The sequence below is a fragment of the Phalacrocorax carbo genome, chromosome 13, assembly GCF_963921805.1.
Source record: "Phalacrocorax carbo chromosome 13, bPhaCar2.1, whole genome shotgun sequence".
In the NCBI taxonomy this organism is placed as follows: domain Eukaryota; kingdom Metazoa; phylum Chordata; class Aves; order Suliformes; family Phalacrocoracidae; genus Phalacrocorax; species Phalacrocorax carbo.
This window is the reverse complement of record NC_087525.1, coordinates 7,059,380-7,086,236: the sequence shown is the minus strand read 5'-3', so window position 1 is coordinate 7,086,236 and position 26,857 is coordinate 7,059,380. Positions and strand designations below refer to the sequence as shown.

Genomic DNA, 26,857 nt, shown 5'->3' with positions numbered 1-26,857 from the left:
CTTTTCCTTTTTATTATATTATCATTATTGTTATTACTATAGTAATCATCATTATTATCATTATTATTTTAATTATTAAGCTGTTTTTATCTCAGCCCACTAGTTTTTTTGCTTTTGCTCTTCCGATTCTCTCCCCCATCCCAGAGGCGTGGGGGGAGTGAGCGAGCGGCTGCGTGGTGTTTAGTTGCCAGCTGGGGCTGAACCACGACACATATCCATGCGGAATCTGGTGGAACAAGGCCTCCAAGGAGAGGACTTTCCCCCAGTTTCACAGAACCAATGTCATCATCCTACTGTATCTTCACCAGCTCAGAGCAAATAGTGTCTGTATGCTGAAGCATCATTTCAGTTAGAATCCTTCTCTCAGTATAGTCCGCAGAATCAATATAGACATTTTCAAGAGTTTCTCGTAAAGCTCCTGCTTGGAAATACCCAGGCTTTTCAGAAGGCTTTGTTTTCTCAGATGTCTCAAAGCACCGCCGTGTGCACAGCACTTGCTGAACTGTTGCAATGGCCCCCCAGTATCAGCTGCCAGAGTGGCAATACTGATTGCGTAGCTGTTAATGAACCTTGCACTACATTTCCCTATTTGGATTTTAAGCAGTAAATTTCAGGCACAAGTAGAGGCCTGGGGTAGTATAATTTTGTAACCAGGTGAGCAGCAAGCTGTGTCTGTGATTATTGCATGTGTGCAATTCAATGCTTGTTTAAAACAATAAAAAGGGAGAATAAGGGCGGGGGGGGGCGGTTTGAGGGTTATGGCTAAACACTGAGAGGTCACGTTTCTTCAGGCCGAGTTCTATACTAAAAGCAAAGTTTAATCAATAATATAGCTCTGCACAGGTCTGACTGATTGATTCAGCCTTTCATGTGCTCATGAGATGGTTGAACGAAATAAAAAAAATGTTCCTTGGAATAAGCAGGGGATGGTCCTTTAATGTAAGTGCTGTTCTCTCTCCTTGGGGCTAAGCCCCAGGATGCTTATTCATATCGTGGTTTATTATTCTGCTGCACACCATATTGCCTCATAAGACAGGCTCTCACTTCCCCGCATCATTCTGGTGATCATTCACTTCACCTCTTTCTACCTCCATTCCTCTATATTGAATAAGAGAAATCCGAATGACACTTCTATTTTTAAGTGAGTTATCCTCTGGGTCACGGACAATGACCTAGTCTTTAAAAAAAAACACCTCAACAACAAAGTTTTGCAGAATTTCTATACAGCAAAACTCTTGAAACTCAGGCAGGTGAAGTATCATCCCAGCCCTGGATACTGCTTTCTGTGTCAGGTAGAAGTCTTCTAAGATTAACTGGAATTTTTCTACATGAAACTGAATTTAACTACACTTATGCACACAGTTTATGCTGAGATATACAAGTAAATACAGTACAGGGAAAAAGATGCTTTTGAAGGGCTTCTGAAGATATGTATAAATTGATAAGGGTACCCTGAAGATGATACGCACATTAAATAAAGACAAACTAGTAGTCTCCATAACTTTGTATGAAAAAACCCAACTTGTTAATGGTTATACATTAATGTATTTATAGTGTATTATATAATGCTGTTTGAATTCTGGTGACAAAGACTTTTGTAAGTCCCATGTGCTAGGATGCACTTCAGTTTGGTTCTTTTAATATTTATTGGGACTTCAGTAACGCTCTCCTTTGCCGGTAGTTAATTAAACACTTCAGTAGTACTCAGCTACCAATACAATAATGAAGTTCAGTGGATGCAAGCTCCACTTCTACAAACTTGTGATATTTTTATTCAGAATGTTCCCTTTCCCTTTTTTTCCTCCATGTAATATTGGTGACTATATTTTTATCTCTGTCAGCCTTAAACTTTTTGAACTTTGTGTGATATGGTAAGAATATTTTAAGATATTTTAAAAAATCAATAAAAAACCAAGGGAGTGTGGCTGGATGCAGAATTTAAGATTGGCAAATACATTTTTATTTTACTATTCTCGGTTTTCTGTTCTTATTACTTTTCTGTTCTTTTGAATGGTCTCTTTTTTTAGTTTAATGTCATGATATATTAGGTACATTCAGCAGTGCATAAAGTATTTGAGAGATTTCTGAACATACTTTGGATTTTAATTAACTGGTTAGCTTTTCTGCCAATGTCAGTATGTTTCTGTATTCTTGGAGCTAGGTAACCACCTCTGGTGACTAATTCGCTAGGGATATTTTGGTTTTAGCTTTAAAATACAGTTATTAGAAAATGGCATTGCAAATAGAAATAGGTGTTGGTGAAGTTAAATTCATTTTAGCTAGTCTACATTAAAAATGTCAACTATATGAATCAGCATATCTGCCTAATTGGGTTTTATTTCAAATAAGAGAGTAATGTTTAAGCAAAAAGGATCTTTCACCAGTGCAGACCATTGATGAAACACTAGTCATGTTAATGAGAGAGTATTGTCAGAAACAGCCCAAACCAGAACTAAGCTAACCATGAAAATGGTGTATTTCACAAAGCAAAACTGGGACTAATTTGGCTTGTGTTCTGGATTTCTGTCTTGGATGTACAGAGTTCTGTGTCTTAGAAGAGGAGATACAGCTTCTATGTTTTGTTCATCTTAACTAGAGAAATACCTGATCTTTTTTTTCCTAAAATGTCCTGATTGTGCCTGTACTTGGCCTTGTTTGCACAGCAGATAAGTTCTCTGATTTGCCAACACTTCTTTGACAACAGGGAAAATTCAGTGCGATTCCCAAGTGCCAACAGAGTCATTTATTTGCACTGCCTACACCAACACAAATCACGCCTGGTTGTAGCAGGTTCGTATGGAGTATTGGGCAGGCGCAGATTCCTCCTAAAGAGGTTACTAATATCCTTGAAATAACACACTTTAAATGTCTTCATGGAAAGGTAAGTTTCTTTTCTAAATGTTTCCCGAGTTATCACTGCATACCAAATATGTCCTGTTAACTGACAAAGCTGCACTTGTGTATGTGTCAGAGAGACTCTGCTACAGGAGAACCTTGATTCGTATTTATAAGGTTCAAAGGTCTGGTCAAGGACCTTTGAACCTTATGAATATGAATCTTACTTCAGCAGAGTTACACGCCCAGGGATGCTTTCTGTCATCCTGATCCTGGTTATTCATAGAATCTGCAGACATTTTTTTTTATATGCCAAAGTTATTCTTTAATAATTTTCTCCTGTATGATAGATTTTTGCAATCTCAAATGTCAGCTACAGAAGAACAGATTCATTTCTAAATTGAATTTTAATGTCTAACTGTTCCTTCTCTTTCTATTTATAGTCTACTCTCTCCAGCACAGAGCCTACAGATACAAGGTATGCTACAAATCCTGCTTTCTGATCTGTTTGTGTTTATGTTCATAGTGTCTGATAACATTAAGAGACTCTACATGAGTTTAAAAATACACTTTACATAATTGTTTTTGGGACATAATTAAATTTTTACTTTTTAGAAACAAATTCTCAAAAGAATGTAGAGAGGTTGATTATTTCAAATCAAGATATAGACAAGATTGTGTACGTGTATATACATACATATATATGCACACACTTCCTCTTATCAGAGTATAATCAGAACCCTTTCAATTTCTCCTAACTTCGTGTAAATTTACTTGGTGGGCTAGAATTTTCTTTGTTGGTTGCTAGGTACTTTTTTTTTTTACATTTCAGCCAGTTTCCCATATTTTTCGTAAATTAGACAAAGGAAAAAGAACTCTTTAGTGAAAAGAAATGGCTGCTAAAAATAGGTTCAAGATTATTTTCTAAGTTTTAACATTTTCATGTTTTCAAGAAGACCTGAAATATCTGAAGGTGTCGGTTTGCCATATTCAGGAAAGCATCTGCCCTAATATGGCCAGATTACGTTTACAAAAAACAGAGCTTTGAGTGTATGTCAGGAAGGATTGAAAGCTCTGAGGACTCGGTTTTCGCTGATCATGCTCTGTCCCTCCGGCATTTGTGGTGCTGGCCAGCTTGTGTGCGCTTAACCCACCGAGCAGCACAGCAAGTGCCATCTTCTCCTAACTCCTGGGTCTGACTAGACGGTGCATATGCCATCCCCATGGAGTAAATCAAACTTTTCTTGTAATTGCCGTCCCCAGCTGCTCTTGAGTATGTCTTGTATGCTTTCAGCACCACCCATGCTGGTAATCAAGCTGAGTGGATTTGAAGATGGCACGCCTAATTTGAATGTAGCATGGCCTGGAGCCAGACCAAGGACAAAGGAGGAGTATTTTGGAATAGCATTGGTGATGCTAGAACGGAGGGGCAGGCAGGAGGGAGAAGAAACAGTGACTAGTTTGATCCGGGGTTATAGGAGTGGCAGGCAAGGAAGCAGAACTTCCTGTGTGTCAGAAGAGCTTGGGATGTGGTAAGCAGTGAGACCACGGCTAACGACAAAGACTGGGAGCCAGTGACATGTAGTGGGAACACACGCATCGAACATGACAGTGAGAGGCACCTTTAACTTGGTAAGCAATGTGTAAAGGCTAGAGATGAAAGTAAACAGATTAATGCAGACATAAGCTTGAGAGAGAGACTGTGATAAGGAGTTATAGAAAATCCCAAGCTAGGAGAAGGAGCTAAAGTAGAAGGAACAAGGCTGGCATTTTACAGGAGCCAAGAGTGGGGAGTGGGGACAGGCAGCCTTTCTCTTCCTCTGCTCGTAGCAACCTCTGTGGCTCACCGGTATGGCAGCTGCCCTGGCATCTCTCTGGGAAGAGGGCAAAGTAGTTCATAACTCTTCAGCCAGCCAGTCTTAATGCTGCTCAATACTGTGGCTTTGAAGTGTTGTGGGTTTTTTTGCTTTACTTCTTATTTTTTAAATTTTTTTAAATTCCAGCTTGGAGTGTTTGGGTTTAAGTTTTTTAATATCACATTCTGAAGAACAGAAAGTCAGAATCAGTCCCAGTGTTGAGTAGAAAGCAATGTTAGATATTTAATGTAGGAGCTTTGATATGTTTGGGCAGTAGCAAAAGATAACCACTCAATGCGTAATAATTATATTCCTGTTTGTGTTAGCGCAGCCTTGTACTCTCACAGTTGTAATTAATGTCACCATTGAGGTGGAGTTGTGAGAAGGCTGTGCCATCCAGTACAAATGGTAATACGACTTCAGGATCTGTTTGGGATCATATTGATTTCTTCAATGTAAAGCTTCTTCGTGACTTTTTCAAAGCACATACTCTACTTTTTACACTTTTATAGATTAATCGTGTAAAATATTATTTTAAATTGCCACCCTGTAGGCTTGTAGAATTTTATAAATTACCCAAAAGATTATAAAAACTACTGTGATTTTGTGATAAAGTGCATTAGAGCACTGCAAGCAGATCACGAAAAGTGCCTCTGAAAGTCTACTGGGAATCCCCCGTGGCAGAATGGAAATTGCAGTAGAGCAATTAGGAAAAGGAAGATGTCTTTTATTAAGACACGGGTATTTGTTGTGGTGGAAAACTTGTTTTAAAAATGTAATATAGCTATCAAAGAAAATGTAGAATGTGAACAATTTATAGTTCATAAAGTATAAAAGTGTGAGTAAAAAGATCTTTCTGAGATTTGGAAGAAAGCAAGCACTACAGCTGAGTCTGTTAAATCATAAAACATCAGGCATGGACTTACACAGATGTTCAGATGTGAGAGATGGACCTAAAGCAAAATTCCAAACTGGGATCCAACGCCTCTCAAGCTTTACAAATCTGAAACTTCAATTCGAAACCAATGAGTAGTAAGGTGTAATGGGATTTGAATTTTCTGGAGGGAGAATACTTGGGGAAGGGATTGTGTGAATGGATTTTAATTGTGATGAAAAAAGGCTGTTAAATCTCATAAAGGCAGGAAATTAACATGCTGCCAACTTTACTGAACTGTAAGAGATTCCTTGGCACTTAAAAAGAATGGGAAAATGTTAAATCATACCGGACAATTGTTGCTGATGATTTTGAAATCATGTTTGATTCAGCCCGTTTCAATAGATAATTTCCAAATGTGTTTTTGTTCGCCTCCATATTACTTGCCAAATTATTTGTGTAGGCTTAGTGTTAGTAGGCTTAGTGCTGAACCTTGTCAGCTTATTCAGATGAGGAACAAGCAAAAATGGGCATTGATCTCACTGTTCATTATCAGGGGCAAGCACTGGATCGTATAAAATTTCTCAACTTACTCAGAATGTTTAGACTGCATATCTTTATAATCCTGTTGTGATTTACTCAAAATGTGTATTGCTGTCATTTAGAACTCTGGTTATATATGTGTGGTGTAGCATATAATTTACAAGCGAGGCCAGCGGTTTTGTTGTAGTATGTGCCAGCCACTGAGACCCCTGTTACTGGCTCTGAGAGGCAAAAGGAAGCCTAGAAATGGTGCTAACCTCTGCTTATAGACATAGGAGTAAACACAGATATAATGCTTATTGGCTGACCTGAGCCAGCTCTGCCCCTTTTGCAGAAAATAAGAGGAATGTGCACTAGTTCCTTAAGCCATTCTTAATAGGTGATGTGCTTTGCCTTTTGATTCCAACATGGTATCTAGGTCTCTCGGCCTTTAGACTATCCGCACTGCTATGCATGCTCTTTAACTGTCACTCTCAGTCAGATCCTGGGTGCTTCTCGAGACTAAACCAAGGTTGTGTCTTCTCTTTGGAGCTCCTTTAGCAGCTATTTCTTGAAGCAGTTTTTGCTAGTACCTGAACACTGAGTCTCTCTTTCCCATCCCAGTGTCATGATCAATCTCTCCATCCTGGATGGCATATAGGTAATATAAACCCAAAGCTAAATTCTTCTGATTGAGGCCCATGGGTTTATGTGGGTTTTATATTACTCGTTCACTGGGATGTTTGCTAATTTGATTAAATTCTATGCCCTCTTAACTGTCACAGCCTGCTCAGTCTTTCCTTTGTAGTTTTTCTTTGCATTGCCCTGATTATCTTCCTATGATCAAATTTCTTTATGTGAAAGACATTGATACTATATCAATTAGAGCTTGACCTTCCAGTTCCCCACCTTATTGATTTTTCTTATGCTTTGAGTGTTTGTTTCATGCTGGAAGTGTTGCACCTGCATGCAGGGGAATAAATGGATACCTCACTGGGCGGTATCTACTGTGAGATTTGTTCACCCGGTGTTTCTGCTGCAGATGCATGTTGTGTGCTCTGTGGGTGGCGATATGAGCTATAAGGCAGCTGGCTGTTATTTGGAAATGTGCTCTGTGCGTTGCTATACCGTCAGTTGGAGTGGCTGCGAGAGACTGATGGTGACAGAGGTGGATCTTCCTTCTGCAGTGAAGTTTTCTGACAAGTCCGAGTTGCACAGACACCAGGCATGTTTTTATACACATTTCCTTTGCAGCAAGGGTGACAAAAACCTGACCAGAAGGCCTAAACTTTGTCTTGTTCCCCACGGTGAGTGGTTTTTTGGGGGAGACCTCATCAGAGGTGATCATTTCCGATACTCTTCCCATGCCAGGCAGGGGCAGATGATGAAGCTGTGGTAGATGCCAAATTGCTTTACCCTCCCTGTCTCCTAAACAGTACTACACCTAGCTGGTGCAGCAGGGCATTGTGGGAGCACATTTTCTCTGTGCAGCGAATGCCTGAAGGTACGCTCTTTGAGCTTTATAAATCTCAGCTGGCATTGTCAGGCAGCCTGCGGTGGCTTGCAGAGGCCACTACGCTCTGGCCTAGCTCCTAACAGACAGAGATGGGAGTACACTGGTCTTCTCTGGTCTTGCTGTAAGATCCTATGGGCCTGTGTCAGTGCCCTGCGGAAGGTCAGTTTAATTTGGTTTTTTTGGTGTTCTAGTCCATCCTGTAAAATAACGAGCATGCTGCTGGGCATCACAAAAGGGTCTTTGTCAAGGTATTTTTTTGTTGCTGGTGCAGATGATGTGTGTGGACACACAGGAATGTAGGGATTATTGGGATAGTGTTGGAGAGCTGTACAGCATGGCAGGCACAGAGGCTTATTCCTACCACCCCGGCATAAATGAACTTCTCTGCGGGCTTTGTCACAGACAGGACTGCGGGGAGCATGGATGATGATAAGACCAGAGCCTGGGAGCAAAGAGTAAAACTCAAGCTCATATGAAAGGCACACCCAAATTTTGAAAAATTTCAGAAAAATTGGTTCAGTCCAATGTAAAGAAGCCTCTTTTAATTGTATATTCTGCTGGGCTACTTATCCTGCATTTTATTTAGCTTTAAGTGCGACTTTTTGCTGAGAAGTTCAAGATTTCCTGGATGGATCAATTTCCCATGATAAATTGTCTAATTTATATACAACTGTGCTAAATTCTGGGGTTTGCAAACTTCATCTGTGTAAGTGTAAATCTTGGATCTGATGACTCTTCCCTAGTGAAGGTAGTATTAGTGAGTCCTTTCAAAGACGCCCTCAGATCCACCACTGAAGACTTTCTGCTTCTGCTGCTTTCCACCTTCTACTAATCGATTCCAACCGATTAAACACACAGGGAACATGCAGTGGCAACAGACAGTACTTCCAAACCTTTGCTTTTCATCCATGTGGAAAGCCTGGGGAAGCTAATGAGCTGCATGTTATTCTGTAGCAGCTTTCCACCTGTTTGTATGCCCTCTTTATACTTCTTTCTACATCAGTGGTTGTTAATGATGGACAGTTTACAGCAGGAATGAAGTACTCCAGAGTATCCTGAGTGGATAACTGGTGTGTTTCCTGCAGGAGATGTGCGTGGGGGTCTTTGACTTGGTGATTCATCATTTCCAGAGACACGCACCGATGCTCAGCTCAGCAGGTCTATTTGAGGTATCTGAAAGAATCTTGATTTAGGTCCACACCACTGTTTTATTGTATATGCAACTCCTCACTGAAATTTTATGGTAACTTTGTGTAATAACTGAAGCACAAGTTGGCCAGTCACCAGTCTGGTGAGCCACTCTGTCAGTCAACTAGAACTCTATTAAACTATCTGATTCTGTTTTGAGTATTCCTATTTGAAAACAGATTTTCTCTCCAGTATTCACAGGTTTGACAAAGAGCAAAATATTTCCATTCCCCCTGCAAACAGCTTGTCCTCATGTAATGACAGTTTTCCATCTGCAAGAACTGCCTTTTTGATACCACAAACCACCTGAGGTGAAAATCTAACTGACTTGCTTTTCTGTAAACCTGCCAAAAGTAAAATTATTTTGCCTATAGCAACAACTGTTGTCATGCCAGTGTATTCTCCAACTTTACTAAAAGTTACATACTTCTGATTTTATCAGAACAGAAGAATAGCTGTAGCGTATCACTTGGCAAATTAACCTGTGTTATTGTGAATCAAGACAGCAGTTTTATTTGTGAGTTCAGATTTTATATTTACTGAAGAAAGCCGTGGTGTGTCAAATTATGCCTTGTCAGTACCTAAATTTCAGCTTTGAAATCACAGGTATGTGCCTGACTGAAAAGCAGACCCATTTCTGGAAATAAAGTGAGCTACAAATTGCATTTTCAGCTCCTTCTGAAGTCAAGATATTTTTGTTTAGGTTTATAAATATAGATTTAAGTGCCTAACTTTATGCATTCATTTTGAAATTATTTTGACCTGAAGAATCATACATTAATCACAAATGTTCCAATTAGAGAGAGAGAGAGAGATATTTCCAGAGGAGGAAAAGGTGACATGGTAGAAAAACAGTATAAAATAATTTGTTTCTTTAGAGAAAAAATAAATCTGCATTGTAATGTTTTGGCCGACATCATCTTCTGACAGACTCTGAGGCCAATCTCGAGTAGATGTATTTATTTTAAAATAATACAGTTTCATAATGTAGTTAACATTGACTTCTAACAGTGACTTATTTTTTCCATACACTGTGATTGTCCTTATATTGGAAGATATTTAATAAAAAACATTATTTGCCCTGACCTTGCCAGCATCCCAAAGGATTTGACAAGTTGTATCATGTCTTTAATTTAGTGCAACAGAATTCTGAATCCTAAAGAAGTTATCCTTTCTGGGTCTATGCTAGCTTCGGATAGCAAGGGGACTCGTGGACTAGAGCACAAGCCACTGAAACCTGCAAGCTCCTTCCTATTACATGACCTGAACCGATGGCACTGCTGGAGAGTTTTTCTTCCCAACAACTTTCAGTTTTGGGAATATGCTGATGTTAGGCACAGCTTATTCCTTAGTGTGCATCCTATCTATGCAAAAATCCTTCTGCCATGATTCCTTTATGCCAAACAACCGTGCCTTTTTCTCCTGTTACCCATGAAACCATCTCAAATGCTTCTGCTTACTTATGTTATTCCCCAGGAAGGTTATTCCCCCTCAGAAGGCAAAGAGCAATGGTTTTATCCTTTCTGCTGCTGCAATCCTCTCCGGGCACTTCTTAAGCATACTGAACCCAATTGTGTTTATGATGGGGAAGGTGAGAAGCACATTCTGTAGTCCTATCTTTTTGGGTAGCCCCCAACCTCCTTCAAGATCATAGAAGCATTGGTAGGAGCAATGGACTTGAAAGAATATTTTACCTGGTTCTTTACTGTTGGAAGAATGGAGATTTCTTTAATGAAGTTTTATGCAGTGCGAAATATAAAGTGAGAAAAAGATGAACACAAGATACCAAAGTATTCATCACAGTTGCTTCCTAGGAGAAAAAATGTTTGTCCCAGTGAAATTTATATCAATAGCAGTGTCTCTGTGATTTTTGCAGGCCTGGGAGAAATTTCAACATGAAATAATAAACCTTGGCTGCCTGTTTTGCTGGTTCTATTTGCATTTCATCAAGTCATGGAATATGAGCTACAGCACATTAGAAAAGCCAATCTGTATTCTGACCAGCTATGGACTCCATAATTTGACAGCTCTTTAAGTCAACATTATTGTAAAATAATTTTAATCACAACAACATGAAAAATAGTGTGGATTATTACTCCACTAGCAAATTAATGTAAGAATGTATAAAAGTGGGAGACAGTTAAAAAAATCACTGCTGGAAGAGACTCTTTTTAATAATATGCAATAAAGCTTAACACTTTGACAGTCTAAAAATTGACAGTTGAATCATCTTAAAATAATACAGTAAGAGCTGCCCAAATACAGTCCATCAACAACGGTTTGATACCAAGAGCCCTAGAAAAAGCGTTGTAATAACCCAAGTTATAACAGGCATTCAGAATTTCAAGATAAATCAGTGCAGTAGTGTTTACATGATAGACATGTAGACCAGTGTTAAATCATGTCTTAACTTCTATTGAACCAACTAAAATGCTCTCAAAATTAAAATATTTACAAGAGGCAATTGTTTCACAAGAAATTAGAGAGACATATTCTACATATTGATGTGTATTATGTACATAAATAATCTTGAAAGTATTTTGAGTGCCGCACTGGATATAAGCAAAGAGACATTAAGTTTTCTATGTGAAAGAATTATTAGGCTGCAACTCCAGATTGGGGCTGTGAATTTTTTGATTCTGGCAGTAAATCATTTCAATAGAGATGGAATACAAAATATTTCAAGCCAAACCATTGGGGAAATGTATAAGCACTGTCATGACATCCTTAAACATTCTAGGAAAAAAAACAATAAAATGAAAAGGTGTGTATTTTCATAATAATCCATGAAGACAACACAATAAGCCTCTGCTGTTTAAAATAAAATTTTAGTTTGTAGTAAGGGCAACATCAAAGTGGCACCTGTTTACTGTCATGAAGTCTTACTCTGTCAAGTTGTAATACTTAGGTAGCAACAGAAATTTAATGCATTTGTCACAGTCCATTCCAGTCAATTCCTAATAATAAAAATTCTTCACAAATTGTTGTAACAGGCAGTTGAGTAGCTTTCCAGCAATACTTGGTCAGTTTTGGAAGTGCTTGTAGACACATTCTAATTTGTAAATCCCCCTTAAATCACTAACGCTGCCGCTGTATAGTGAAAGTCCACTTGCTCAGTCTGTGTTCATTTCAGGCAAAATGACAAACTCGTCCCTTGTCTTCCTCCCTCTGGAAGCAGAAGAAATATGGTTTAAGTATTCATAATGCACACCCTTCTGGGGATAATCCCCACCTCTAGGGAGAGCTCTGGATGAAGTTACTGTTTGGAACCATGGACCGTGTTCACAGATTCCTGGTATCTTTTGAAGCTCTAAATCCTGTGCTTTCTCCTTTACCATTCTCTAACCAGATCTGCTGTTGCAAATCCTTAATTTCTTCAGCCACAGATTACATCAATACAGACTTTGTAACTCTGAGGATTACTTGCATGTAATATCTGAAAATTACACAGCGTTTTTGCTTTCTTATTACTATTCTGCAATTTGCAGGGTAGAGTATCAAGGATCAGAATCACCATTCTTTTGTCATTAAGATCTTTCATATTTCAATCCTTTTTTAACTACAAGTGGTAGGTTAGAAGTGATAAGAGCCATGTTCTACTACATCTAAACCCGGACTTCACTGCAGGCAGCCTGTGTGCCACTCTCTAGGCTCCACAAATGCAATGTCAATTGTATCATGCCCCACAAAAATCAGTTTGATCTTCATAATACTTTGTTCAGCAGGGGTATCCTGTCAGTGTCAATGACCTGAGAATTAAAGTTTGTTATAGGTATGTAATTTTCTTACCATCATTTTAGCCATGGCTCCTGAGCCATTTAGCTCAGGAGATCTTTTTTGATCATCAGCACATGATCATTTCTTTCACTCAACCTCACTTCTATGGCATATACCTCAAACCCAAAGAAAATTTTTGTGTTGTCTCTCCAGGATTTTTTGTTCCAAAAATTGTAACAATTTTTCTGGCTTATTCTCTCTATCCACCTCCCACCCCCGTGACATCTTAAAAGCCTTTTTTTACTATAGCTAAATAAAAACCAAACTGGAACTGAATGCTTACTCCTAAACTGTTGAAAAAAAACCTAGAAAATTGCTACTAGAAATACCTTGTTCGTGTTTGCAGATCTCGTCCTGCATTATAGTCTGTCAGTCACAGTTTACACTTTCATTTGCAGCTGAAGGATTTTAGTATTCATGTAAGCTGTTGCTGTCGTTACCAACCATAGCACTAGAAGATTGCATACCCTTGAAAGGCTCCTTTCACAGGTAGCTTAGTTTTGTGCTTGCTTTTCCTAGTACCTCAAGACTAGGTTTCTTTGATTCAGTTCTTTATTTTCTCAGAACTTTTTATTCAAATATATTTCCAGTATGTTGTTATATAGCAAAGCTTTTGGACTTCTCATTTGTAAAGCTGTCCTGGATCTGTTCTCCTGGGAATCAATTCATTTTTCCCCTGTAAATAACAACTCCATTAATCTCCTGTGCCTTGGAATCCATGTTATTTTTTTCAACTTTTTCTCAGTGTCCACATTTTCTGTTCCATCTCCTCAAAAGCTTGTATTTTCTGGTGACATATACTCTCTCTGCCAGGACAACCGGATCCCATGGTTCTGGTGCTGATGAGTCCCTTCTGGAACCTTTCTTTTGCAGCTTCTTCATTCCCATTTTTCCTAGCTTCCCGTATTCTTGCCATAATTACTCTTCTGGCTGTCTCTGGATGACTTCAGAGGTAATTGCTTTTAGCCCTCCTTGCTGCCTCATCTTCTCCCCTCACCACCTCATATTCTGTTGTAATGAACTTATTCCTCAGGTCATTTCTCATGCATTAGCTTGTCTCTTTTTCTATTTTGTCCTTGTGTGCACATGCACATTCTGGCCATGGACTGTGTGCTTTTTCTCAACTCATTCATGTTCTATATTGAAGAGTGATGAATCCAGAACTTAAATTCAGGATAATTCTGTATGTCTTGTCTGGTCTGGTAGGAGAGACCGTGAGAAGAAAAAAGCATGGTGAAGTCAGAGATGAAGCCTGCTGCTTTCACATCCCTTTGCTAGAACCAACCTTGCTGGCTGGGCTCAATGAGGGCAAACTTTTACGGACTGCAACTAGTCAGGACATTATTTAATTTGAATAAAGTCAGGAGAATCTGCCTCTCATCCAGAAGGAAAAGCTGTGGTATCTCATTCGTGCCATTACTAGCTGTTCATGGTAGCTTACATTTCTTGTGGTAACTATTGCATTTGGCTAACATTGAGCTTCTAGGCATGCCATGCTGCCTTACTGACTGGCTGTATTGCTAATCACTGAAGGAAATTATTGCAAACAAACTAATGGATTAGAGTTAATGAGTGTATCTATCTGCTTGGAAGAGTGTTCGGTTTTGCTTGCTTATTTGTTTTCTGTGATAGAATTAATGTGGACAAATGTTCATTTTAGCAATATTAATAAGTTCACTAGTATAAATCAGTCTAACAAATTGTGGTTTTAAGAGTTTAATCTTAAAGAGCTGCACATAGAACATAATTAGCTACGTAGGGCTACAGCAATCACTGCTTAGTGGTAATGATTGATTGAAAATGTGGAAGGAGTTTTCAGAAGCAGTTTCAAAATGTTTAAGTGGTTATTAGTGTGAAAGCCTATCAGTGGCCTAACAGATGTATTTAAGGTTATCAAATGGCTTTTTCTGTCTCATTCGCATGTCATTTACAACTGGGGTTTTTTTCAGATACTAGAGAAATATTTCAGTCTTGCTGTTTTTCTTGTAATTAGCAGATTGGTGTGGGAAGATGTCATTGAGATATATTGATGTTTCCTGATGGTGCAGGAGCTAATGTTTCTGAGTGTAATCAGCAGCTTTTTAAAATGGATCTCACAGCCATGAGGTGACAACGTATCAAATTAAAGCACTTCAGTAACTTCACATAGTTTATTTCATAAACTACTACTGTAGCTTTCACATACTATAGAAGGGTTATCCATTAACTGGGTAGACATTGCAAGGGTTTAAAAACCAAAACTTTGTACGTATTCAACAAAGTATGTACTCTTTTAACTTAGTATTGAAGAGTAGGTAAAGATTTTCCTACATGCAAGTCAGCTTAATATCCCAAAAAGTAAATTAATTTTATCGTAGTGAGTATACATCTTATAATTTCTGTATTGGACAAACTGCAAATATGTAGGGCCATCTTCTCAACCAGTATAAAAAAGTAAAATTTGCAGGGAATTCACATCCATGAATTAGTATGTCCTAGCAGACTCTCTCTCCATTCTCCCAGAGATCTCAGTATCCAGATCTAAATACTTTCACTGATGTCTATTTGTGTACGTAATAGGAGACTGTCAAAAATGGAGTAATCATCTGAAAAAACGCAGCCTAAATATTTCAGGGCCAGGTTGAAGAAGAAGAATAGGCACTTCCCTGAGAAGTCATTCTCAGGGACCCTAAATCTGAGGATCTATTTTCATCCTAATAAAACTGAAGTTCCAGAAGAGGCAATTGGAGAAACCTAATTATTGAACTATGATCTAATAAGGAATAGCATTCGAAGAAGAAATGCCACCAGCGATGGAGTGAGATGTAACCGTAAGTCTTCAGACGTTCTTCAGAAAGAGCCAAACTCTCTCTTACTTGTGAGGCCTTTTCCCCTTGACCTGTAGCAGACACTCAACCCTTGTATAGTTGTGTATCTATCACTGTAATACTGTTGTGGTTTAGCCCCAGTCAGCAAGTAAATATCACGCAGCCATTCGCTCACTCCCCTGACCCCTGTGGGATGGGGGAGAGAATCGGAAGAGCCAAAGAAAGGAAACCCTTGGGTTGAGATAAGAAGTTTAATAATTAAAACAAAACAGTAATAACAATAATAATAGCAATATAAAGACAAAGAAAATAATGAGAGAGATAGATATGAAACCTTGGGAGGAGGGGAAAAAAAAAACGTGATACAACTCCTCACCACCCGCTGACCGACACCACTGGTCCCTGAGTTGCAATCGCTGCCCGCCCCCGGCCAGCTCCCCCAAGTTGATATACTGGGCATGATGTCACATGATATGGAATATCCCTTTGGCCAGTTTGGATCCGCTCTCTTGGCTGTGCCCCCTCCCCTCCCGGCTTCTTGTGCCCCCGGCAGAGCCTGGGAAGCTGGAAAAGTCCTTGGCTAGTACAAGCACTGCCCAGCCACAGCTGAACATCGGTGTGTTATCAACATGATTATCATACTGAGTCCAAAGCACAGCACTGTGCCAGCTGCAGTGGAGAAAATTAACTCTGTCCCAGCTAAAACCATGACAAATAGACATCTCCCAAGCAATATCCGGAAATTGGATCCAGAACTGGAAACATAGAGCATACTGGAGTACTCAGTTCTTGCTAAAAAAAAAGTAACAAGAATACGAAAAAATAATTTTTTAAAAGTAATTTAAAAAACCCCACAAACCAAAAAACGAAGACAAGATGACAAAAGGAAGAAAGGGATGAGGAAAGAAATACACAGTCTGGGACCTGTACCATCATTTCAGAACTTTTGTCCCATGTGCACAAACTGGAAGATGTCTGGAGGATTCAAAAACATATGGTGACGCTGCTGAGAAGGACAAAGGAGATGCTTTATGACTCTCCTACTACCAGAAACCGAACAAGAGGTGAATGAATAAAAGCCCAAAGATAGAAAACTGTACCCCTAAGAAGAAGACTGAAACAGCAGCTGTCTCAGGCAAGAGAAAAAATTATGTGTAGGGAGCAACAGTGATGGCACTGTGAGTTGGAGATGTCCCCAATCCAAAAACTAATGAGGACCAGGGAGTGTGGTCTTGAAATAGAGCCAAAGCACTGTACCAAAGGAATTCAGTGGAAGCAGAAGTAGCAGCTGTCATCAGGCAGCAAGGAGACCTTGATTTGTAGGCTAATAAAAAGTTCAGGGAACATGTTAATTTGACTAAAAAACTTTTAAAATGCTGACTGAATTGGAACAGACTCTGTAGTTCTAAAGGACATTAAGGTGTATTATGGGGACAGGAGTCCTGAATTCTTGGCAGAGACAGCTTGCATGGAGTTTAAGCTTAAATTTATGAGCGAAGCATCCATGTGTAGCAGGGTGGCCCTTTGCAGGCCAGTCCGTTCCCAGCACATGTGCTGACTGCTGGATTGAAGACAAAGAAGCTGTCTAGGTGCTAGATAATCTCACTTAGGTTGTTCTTCCCACCAAAGGGTCGACCAGATGCCCCTTCCAACTGGGCTGTTCTATGATTCTAAGCGGTGTAGCTGAGGTCTGTAGAGGTGGGAAGAGGACAGAGATGGGACATTTCCCCGGAACAAGGCAGCATGTCACAGTGAGACCCGCCTGTGAATGGGAGCACCTACCAGAGAAGCCAGACCCAAGGGATCACTGGTGACTGTGGCAGCAAGAGGGGACATGGCTGCAAGGCCTTGCCAGCAGAGAAATATGGGAAGCTTTAGGATAGCTGCCAGCAAAGAAGCAGTCGAAGACTAAGAGAAAATGACCTCATGAACCACAGACACAGTCAAAATCCACAGGCATGACTATAGACCCTCATTCCCTTACTAACCCCCAAGAAGAGTGTCCTAAGAAAGAGACTAGTTGGTGCTACCCTGAGAGGGAAGATGCTGCTAAAAAGCCATTTCCTGAGCTGGGTTTAGTAATCAAATTAGCAGACAGGACCTAGAAGGTAGCTGCCAGCTGTTCCCTGTGCATGCCAGTACACATATTAATTTGCATATGATCCAACAGTATTTTTCCCCTCCATTTACCACCTCTGTATCTTTAAGGAACAGTGACACATTAATGGACCTGGATTTTTAGGATGGGTAATGAGCCTCAGAAACATAAATTTGTGTCATTCTTGTATCAGTTTAGAAGCAGAAGAATTAAAGTTCTTTGTATGTCCTACATCTTACAGGAATTGCACCTGAATTTTAGGAGTTCACAAAAACAATCAACCTTTTTGACATTTTAACATGCATCCATGCATGTGCCCTGCAAAGGACTTGAGGCAATAGAGAAAATAGCTGTGCTGTAATTCACACTGGGTCTTCAGTGTGCTTTCACCCTACTCTTACTGCAGGACTCAAAGGGACCACAGGAATATTCAGACAGTGGTCCCCAATCCTATGAGATAATTTACATTTTCTTCATTAACTTTAAGGGAGAGTGTTTTCCTATAATGGTAGGAGTGATACGTTTAGACCATAACAGTTCACATTTCGTGGTGAACATATTTGGGGTGATGGCAAGTTCTACTAAATACAGATTTCCTGTAAAAGGGTTCAGCCTTGACTCTAGTCTGTTAAAAGAGAAAAAAGCATGTTACAGGAACAGATGGTGTAGCTTCCTTCCCCCGGTTGCTTGAGTGGAAGGTTCAGAAACTATTTCTGTTTTGAAAAAGTGTACTTTTTGGTGGGAGTGCTGTGTAAGCTTGTGCTCTGTGCTTGGTTTTCAATACGTTACATGGTATTGAAAAATTGAGCTATTAGGTAAAACATCAAATCCTTCAGCAGTCTGTCTTTTAATCTCTTTTTTTTTGCCCTTTTTCTACAAAAAGAATAAGAAACAACTACTTATGATTGTTTTGCTAAATATTTACCTATTTATCTTAAGTATACTTAGTAGGATTTAATATGAATGTCAACATCCTTGTCTATTTTTAGTATAGATTGAATTATTGCTTGCTACTTACATTTTCTGGAAAGTATGATGTCATGTTCTGGATTAAATCAGTAACAGGTGTTGTTTATAGGAACTGCAAGAACCTACATGAAGTACTAAAAATCCATATTATCAGGAGAAATAGCAGTGTCTTTTAACAGAGAAGAAATTGTGCTTCTAAGAAATAAATATGCAACACCTTAAATGACTCTCTGTGCAGCACCCTGGGTGCGTGCTTCCCTGCAGGAGCCAACCTCAGAGAAAGAGAAGGGGTAATGGGACCCCTGTTGGGCTGCAGCATGGAGTGAGCGCAGGTACCTGCCTGAATTAGCAGATTCGTGTGAGTATTTGCATACTGTCGGTGAGTTGCAGGGCTGACATTAAACTATGCTCCTGTGCTGTTTAACCTGCTTACTGGTTAGGCTCAACATACAGTTTGAATTGCAATGTACTCCAGTTTAGGAATGCCTTTTATGCATGTTTTAAATCAGTCCTTGTGTAGGAGGTTTAAATCCCATTCATTTCTGTGAGAATTAAATGTGTGTTTTAGTATTCTTAAAGCCTACAGTTGCAATTATTGGAAATGGTTATTAAAGGAGGTTGCATTCCTTATGTCAACATTATCTTTTGATAAAATATAATTATAGCCAAGAATTATTAGGAGAAATTATTACACTTTGGTACTACAAGTGAAAGACATAATGAGGAGGTGTATTAGCTGAAATTACAAGAGAAAAATAAATGGAAACAGCAAAGTGTTTTCATTTAAAATAGAATTACTCATAACAAAGTGTTTCTTTTATACTTGCTAGCTACCTGCTTTTGGGGTGGGGTATTTTTTTTTAGATAGTTTTATAGAGACAGGTAAAACAACTGAATTTTTTCTTCTAAGGTTAGCTAGATAGTGTTTTAAGTAGGAAAACCTGATTTCTATCTCAGTTTTCAAATTTTTCTGTTGAAATGAAACTGCTTCAGAATATGGTGGTATTCTAAGCTAAGAAGCAAAACTTTTTTTAATTAGCATTAATAACACAAAAATATGAGTAGAATGAAACAAATAATATGTGATAATTTGCAGACTGCAGTACACTCTAGTAATGTGGTTTTCTAGAAAAGCATTTGGATCTAAAACGTTTTCCATGGGAGACAGGCAGAAGCACTATTGTGCTGTTTCCTGTCGTTAACTGAGCAGTAAGGGGCATTCTAGAGCTCAAGTCTGATGGGGAGCGGCTGAGGGAATTGGGCTTGTTTAGCCTGGAGAAGAGGAGGCTGAGGGGAGACCTTATCGCGCTCTACGACTGCCTGAAGGGACGTTGTAGCGAGGCGGGGGTCGGACTCTTCTCCCTAGTAATAAGCGATAGGACCAGAGGAAATGGCCTGAAGCTGCGCCAGGGGAAGTTTAGGTTGGACATTAGGAAAAACTTCTTCACCAAAAGCGTTGTCAGGCATTGGCACAGGCTGCCCAGGGAGGTGGTGGAGTCTCCATCCCTGGAGGTATTTAAAAGAAGGGTAGACGTGGTGCTTGAGGGTATGGTTTAGTGGTGGGCTTGGCAGTGATAGGTTAGCGGTTGGACTCGATGATCTTAAGGGTCTTTTCCAACCTTAACGATTCTATGATTTAAACAAACAAGGAATGCTATTAGTTCTTGTGGCTAGATATTAAATCCAATTGAACATATGTGTATTTAAAAAAATGCATGCATTGGAAAATTTTTTCTCCTATACACATGCATCCAGTTTTAGGTTCTACTTCTTTATTTCTTTTAGTGAGTGTTATTCCATGAAAGAAATTCCAGGTGCATTATCACACAGTTATAAATTTTTGTTTTGATTTCATGGCTCAAATGTTTCCATACATAGTAGGATAGAAAAGCTTTGTTCTTCTACCCTAACTGCATATAATCCATTACAGCAAAGTGGTCCTCAGGATGGATGGTGTTATATCGCTGTTTCAGTGGGGAGGCACTTTACTGCAAACTGGATGTAATGTGGTATTTTTTTACTGAGTTTTCAGTTAAATGGTAAATATAGGATATTTCGTTCTACTCTTCATTATACTGATTTGGCCCCTGTGTGTGAATATTATGTACACACGTGCAGAACAGGTCCAGAACAGTAGTAGTGCTTTACTGTTTTCCAATAGTCTTCAGCTTTATATGCTAATGGACTATTTAAATGATGTCCCAGAACTATATATACAAAAATGGCATTTTGGACAAGGAAAGAAAATAAGCAGTAGGAATGTTTTTTGCAGTCCATCCAACCTTTGTGCATGTCCAGGTATACATGAAAAGTGGAACTCCATATCTGAGAAAAAAATAACCCTTCTCACGTTACTTCCCATGCCTTTTAACACTTATTCTGCCCGTTACCACTGAAGGAATATTCAGCAACCTTTCATGGCATGTAGTGAATGAAAACTAGGGTTTCACTGAAATTTGGGTGCATGCTTGATTTGGGTCACTCTATATTTACATATTATGGTGAAATTTCCTCCCATTTTCCCCAGTTAAGGCACAATTCTGAATCAAAGCTCTTCTGCTACAAACAAGGTAAGTCCATTATAGACTGAAAATTTCAAAATGGAAAAAAATTTGTTAATTAACAATTTTTGGACACTTGACCAGTTGTCTTGAAATTTTACAGGAAATTTGTCCTTATTCAATGAGACGCTAGGGCTGTGCAAATACAAAACCAGTCTAAAGGTAATGCAGAGAGAAAAACTGAAAATTAAACTGTCAGATGCACTTAGCAGTCTCTCCATAAGAAGTCCATTCTCTGATTAAATTCTGAGCAGTCAAAGCTTTGTGTGTTCAACATGCTTTTAGGCCAGATTTATGACACTATGAGCAAAGGACCTGCCTAAGAGCCAAACCTAAGATAGTTTTGTTAGCTGTATTTTAATTAGTATTTCTTTCTTGAAAGCCCTAAGATACTGCTAAGTGCTTCAATATTCTCCAGCCACTCTATATCTGTAAAACTGAGGCACTGAAGAGAAAAACTAGGAACCTTTAATGGTCTTTAAAACATTATCTAAATCACGAAGCTCTTAACTGAGTGTGAAATATATTTAAGATGTTTGAAGTCTGATGCTGATATAACAAAACCAAGTGGCAATAACTGTTTCAAGAGAGCTCTGGAGCACTGAACAATCTGCAGTCACTTTGCTGGTGTATAGGGTTGACTGGCTGGCAGTGAAGTTAGGAAGTTCTCGTTTTCTCTTGATTGCTCAGTATTTACAACCTGGTTTGGGTTTTCCCAGCGATCTTTAATGGTTCATCAAAGGACACACAATGTGAATCAGGATGTTAAACTGGCTACATCTGAATAAAGGCCTCTTTCATGAATGCCAGCTAAAATCTTGCTCTGTGGTGAATGGTGGATATTGCATAAGTGACAGAACATTGTAAAAAAAAAAAAACAAACCTAAAAAAACTTAAAGTTGAGGAAAATCAGTAAGAATATTTTTCCATTTGATTTGTGAAAGAAAAGATGAATAGATTATATTTTTTTAATGTATATACTGTTGAATGGTGGCCTTACTTTTGCTTAGTGTTTCCTGTATATGCACAACAGTTAAATTCTTATATTCCTAGAGAAGAAAAAAGATAACAGGCTTTCCAATGTTATTTTTTCCCCACCTGTTCTGTAAGAAAACTATCTTTGCATGTATAGATCTTTGCTATTTCCACAGTGCTATACTTGTAAATAAATTATGATCACCAGAAGAATATTTCCATTGCTAATAAGATTAGAAATACCTTTGCTGTCAGATATGAATTATTCATTGCTTTTCATGCCATCCACTCTTGAGCAGAGAAACATGTCTTTTTAATTCTTATAATAGCTAACAAAACTCCCTACATGTGAATTCTTTTTCTTTGAAATGTTTTCATCCACTGTTTAATTTTTTATTTTTTCTAATTTTTGAACTCCAGTGATTTTTTGGGTTTGGGATGTTGCTGGGTTTAGCTTTGTTTTGTCTTTAAAGTGGCTGAGCTCAGTATACAGTATTATATGTGATACTCCATAGCACTTGATTTGCTGCAGTATGTGTAGTAAAGACTGCCTTTCCACTATAAGCCTCTGCTAGCTAATGTAACAAGGCCCTGAGACATCCAGAGCTCATAGCCACGATGGCAATAAAGCATAATAATATTAATAATAATTTATAAGATAAAAGTGATAGTGGATCAAATACAAAACTGACATAAAATCACTAGTCTTAAATAACAATGCCAGCTGGTCTACAATACTACTTAAGTCTTTTCTAAACACCATTTACTGCGTTTAATAAGCATGTAAGAAGAGACACCCATTAAACCACTGAAAACCAGTGATAGAGTTGGCAAAGGCTAGATTGCACCAGCCCCATAATGAAATGATACTGCTTAGGATAATAGAATCACAGAATCACTAAGGTTGGAAAAGACCTCTAAGCTCATCAAGTCCAACCATCAGCCCAACACCCCCAGGCCTCCTAAGCCATGTCCCAAAGTGCCACGTCTACACGTATTTTGAACACCTCCAGGGATGGTGACTCCCCCACCTTTCTGGGCAGCCTCTTCAAATGCCTGACTACTCTTTCAGTGAAGAAATTTTTCCTAATATCCAATCTAAACCTCCCCCAATGAAACTTAGGGCTATTTCCTCTGATCATAAATGCTTCTGCAGATGGGAAGAAGTAATCAGTAATGTAGCAAGCAGGTAATGTAACAGAGTATTTTAAAAGTCACAAAAATAGGGGATCTATTTTCAGTATCAAATGTTTGCCATAGTCCCTTGTCACTTCTTTTTTTTTTTTTGCTACTCCTCTCCTTCCCCATAAATTACCTTTCCTTTTTTAGTCCTTTTTCACAGAGCTGATTTTCAGCATTTTCTTGATGATGTACTCTCTGATTTTTCTTAGTGGGAATTTCCACATTCTTTGAAATTTTTCTCAGACCTGCAAGACTTGAGTTGTATTTAGTTCTATTTTCTTTCCTTTGTGTTTCAAATACTTCTGTATGCTGTGAAGTACCTGGGTATCAGTTTCTAAATAGTCTCTGGTTTATGGTCATCAGATAATTACTGACTGTTTTGGCAGACCATTGGGGTATTGCTGTTCTTTAAGGACAGACGCAACCTATTCTCCAAATTAACAGCTGTCTATGTAGGTGCAATTGCTAGACAAGTATTTATTGGAATGGTTTGGATGTTGGCTTTTCATTTCTTAAAAAAAAAAAAATAAATCTTAAAAATCTTACTACTTTTGATAAACTTATATCCTCTATAATGTCTGATTTGAAAGCCTTTATTTTTGGTGATACTAAAACCCAAATGGAACAGAGACTTACTGGCTTGAGCCGAAATCTCTTAGAATAGAGCATAAATACATTGTATAGAATTCTCCTGTGAATCAGGGTAGAACAAATCTTCTGTGGATTATAATCTAATTCCAAGACTTTATTCCTATAGCACAACTAGTAGGCTGAATTATGTTTGCTTCCTTACGTTGAAGCTTATGATTTATTTCAGTTTCAACTTTGTGGAATAACAGAATTTCTCACTGGTGCTGCTTGTGTATAAATCTTTACAAACCAGAAGTTGTAATGGATACAGCTGGTGTTCGCATTCATTCATATTCCTTTTTGCAAACAACAGGACAGTGTCAGACAGTATGTGCTAAACTAGTGCAGAGGAGGGGATTAAGGGATTACTTGGCTTTGGAAAATTGGACATGTATGGTTTAAAGGATCACTAATATTTAGAGGAATGTGTTTTGACTGCAGAATACTTTGCTTCCAACTCTTCCTGCTGAGCTTCCCGTAAAATTCAAATATAGAAGCAATAAAGTGTATTGCAATAAAGCCACTTCATACTTTCCCCTTTCTGTACAGTGGACATGGATCACATTGACTGGACGATTGATTGCAGTGAGTAAAAGCTGATCTGTAAAGCCCAAGCAAGTAATTCAAAACAGTTATTCCTGCTGTCTAGCAGTTCCAAACTTGATTTCAGTAATACTTACTGTATGCCACTGCTAATCAATACTCTGAGAATCAACAGAGAGAAGCTTGTAGCATGAAGACACCACAGAGAGTCCTTTAAATCTGTTTACTAGAATCTTCACAGAAGCGAATGTAAAACATTTTGGTGTGAAATATAGCTAAAACAGTATCCTGCTGAAGTAAACTGGTCAAATCAACCTTCTGTTGCAGCTGTTTGGTCACTGATATTAAAACTGATAGCCATAAAAAAAGGCTCTTGGAACATACTGGGCTTTGCTGACTTGCACTTTTTTTCCTCTTTCCTCCCAGTTACCTTGCCTGCTTCGTACACTGCTTCTGTCAAGTGTCTCCACTGTGGGACTCCTTAAATGACTGTTACAGCTCTGCCTGTACTGTACTAGATCTTCCCAAAATACTTTTTGCAAGTGAATCTCCAAAGGCAGTCCTTTTCCCTGCAAGTCAATTGTTTGTACCCAGATTATGAATGCTACAAAGTATCGGCTATTAACAAATATTTGCCAGGTAGTTTGCACAACCAAAACTGAAGTACACTGTGTAATATACATCTTATGCCTTGTTTGTGAGAAGTCATTTAAGTCAGGTACGATGTTGAAAAAGCTTTGCTAAGACTTACTCAATTTTTTCACATGGTACAAACTCTTTCCTGCGATTATTCATAGCTGATCAGTAAGACTGGCAAACATGGCTGAGCAAACCACTTGCTTAGTGTTTGCTTACTACTTTACACACAAAACCAGAAAACTAATGTTATTTAGACTGCAAATAAAACACTGAAAAGCTAGAAACTTCCATAGTTATGATAACACTTAATTTAGCCTCTTCTCCATTTGCAGTCTGATACCACTCTCAAGCTCATAATCACAGGTTATTTTTGCACGAGGCATGTGCCTTGTTCATTGCTCAGGGAGGGCACTCCTCAGTGCACTTCTCCCCCAGTGGAGGCCGTGCTGCTGTCTGCAGTGCACTGTTCAAACTCTGCTCTGAAGACAAATGATTAATTTCTTCATAGACTTCTGTGGTATCCATAACTACATTTTTCCAAATTCTTCTTTTGTTGTAACTTTTTCAAAATGCTCCTGCAAGATGAATGGCTGTTAACCATGTTTTATGACAGAACATATTGCAGAGATTTAATGATAAATAATCCCCAATAAGTGTGCAATCTTACATTGACTGTGCTATTGTAATATACAAGATAGAGATTTTAGAGGCAGCCTTAGTCTTAACAGTTCCTTCTGGTTTAGAGTTTTCTGTTGTAACTTTTTTGAACATATTTGATTTGCTAAAGTTTCTTACAATTTTTTCAAGAGCAAACTGAAAAAGTAACACCACACCAGCCTCCAGCTTTCAGACCCCCAGGGTCCCAGCACCGCACACATTGAGAACCTCTGACCCTCCCTTACTGGCCTGTGCTATCTGCATTGCTGAGCTGTTGTTGGGGATTGCTCTGTACCTGCAGCAATTCCAGCAGGACTGAGGACACTTTACTTTTAGGTTTCACAGATAACTGCTGGCACAGAGGGTGGAAGTTGGGTTAAATTACAAGCTGTGAAGGGAATTTGTACAACGAATAGAGAATGCTCTGCCTGTGTCCTTCCAGCTTTAGATTCCTTCTGCACCGTCCTTCCATCCTGCCTCACAATGAATCCTTTTTGGCAGACTCCTCATACGAGTCCCTTTTTCCTCATAAGGAGTATGCAAGCCAGCCCCGCTAAGAATTTTTAATGACGCTTCTACTCTTCTTGCCTTTTAAACTGTAGCCTTCAGATAGTTTGCTGAGCTTTTTGCCCAGTCTGTATATTTGCTCTTTGTTCTGTCCTAACAGAGATATGTTGACACTGCCTTATTCAAGGAGATGGGAAAAAGATGGCTGTGACAGAAAGAACAAGTTTCTTTCAAGTCTTTGTTCAATGAGGTAAGAATAAGAAGGCATTTCATATAAAGTCAGCATTTTTTTATCTTTGGGAAGTGGGTGTGGAGGCAACCATCAGTTTCCTCAGCTACATTATAAATGCTTGAGTAATTTTGCCTTAGTTTTTAAAAAGTCAGTCTGGGATAGATTTATGACTTAGGTAGGCTTTATGCAAAATCCTTACATTTTTGGGAAATGTTAACTAGTTATATATGAATTCTAAATAATGTAAAAGTTGAAGAATTTTAACATTAGAGGATGCTGTTACCTGCCTTTGTTTACAGTGCTTTCATAAGAGATGGAATTCAGTTTGATGGAATACTCTTATTTGCACATTCATCACCTTTTATAATATATCCCATTTAACGTATTTACTGATTGTTATGCTAAAATTAACAGTAATTATACGATAGTGTTGATGTAAAACTTGTTTCTGTGATGTTATGGACTTTGTTGCAATGTGCCCCTGCCGAG

General features: G+C 38.7%; 1 long non-coding RNA gene across 1 annotated transcript; it reads right to left on the bottom strand.

Annotated features, from left to right (window-relative positions):
* Positions 1–10,944: 10,944 nt before the first annotated feature.
* Positions 10,945–24,930, bottom strand: LOC135315633 (uncharacterized). The gene is made up of 2 exons (XR_010375120.1): positions 24,764–24,930; positions 10,945–13,767 (listed from the first exon to the last, which is right to left on the bottom strand). It is a non-coding gene; the product is annotated as an uncharacterized LOC135315633 (long non-coding RNA).
* Positions 24,931–26,857: the final 1,927 nt, after the last annotated feature.